Source organism: Grammomys surdaster, unplaced genomic scaffold (assembly GCF_004785775.1).
Source record: "Grammomys surdaster isolate TR1022 unplaced genomic scaffold, NIH_TR_1.0 363, whole genome shotgun sequence".
In the NCBI taxonomy this organism is placed as follows: Eukaryota; Metazoa; Chordata; class Mammalia; order Rodentia; family Muridae; genus Grammomys; species Grammomys surdaster.
In genome coordinates, this window is record NW_021604782.1 from 15,285,403 (window position 1) to 15,286,346 (window position 944).

The window sequence follows — 944 nt, forward strand, 5'->3', positions numbered from 1 at the left end:
TCTCATTCCAAAGCCTGGCCAAATTCCTCACGGGCTAAATTCTTTCCCTCCGGCACACTTGAGTCACTGTGAATGTGAAACACCAGATAATCTTAGTTTAGCATCAACAGATAACGTAACCACTGAATGTGGAGTCTATCATCCTAAACTTATCAACTATTCTATGTTAAAAATCTTCCCATCGTGGTGGCAGAATCAGCCGCAAGATTGTAAAAGTTCTTGTTCTACATGTTGCTTTCTTTTGATCCTGTCTCACTGTCCAAGAGGACTGTTCCTTCCTCCTACATCCCTCTCTTCCTCTCTTGGACCTGGAAGGCACGCCTCCTCCTTCTTTCCCAGCTATTAGCTTTCGTTGTCTTTACTATCCAATCAATTAATTAGGGGGAAATTCTAATTCTTACCTGGCATGGAAGATACCATGATCACAAAGACAGTTTTCCCAGGGTGAGGCTTATCCTGTGCACTCCTGATGTGATAACCCCTGAAATTTATCCAACTGCAGGAAATTCAACTGCATGATTTTTGGTAGTGGAAGACTGTTCTTGCTTGGAACAGACTGAGACTATGCTGCCTGCATGTAGCTGTCTTTAGCGTGCATTTATTTTTAATAATTACACGCTACAAGAATATAATGTATTTGATTACAGAAATGAAGAATTTAATTAATAATATCAGTATATTATAGTTTCTACTGTTTGTATAATTTTTATATTAAAATGCTTTTTAAAAATCCACTCCAATGAGGACTGACAGAATGTAAAAATTTAAACAGTGTACTTCTAAAAAACCAAAGATATGCTTTCTCAGTGTACATTGATCTTAAACTTTATATCATGTTTACAGTGTGCAAGCATTCTTTTGGAAATCCCAAGTCTTTGTGAATGGGCTCCTGTATATATTTCATAATCAGTTATGATAAAACATATATAGCAATTTTCATAGCA

General features: G+C 36.7%; 1 pseudogene; it reads left to right on the forward strand.

Moving 5' to 3' along the window:
• The first annotated feature begins 393 nt into the window (after positions 1-393).
• Positions 394-547, forward strand: LOC114631651 (annotated as a pseudogene).
• Positions 548-944: the final 397 nt, after the last annotated feature.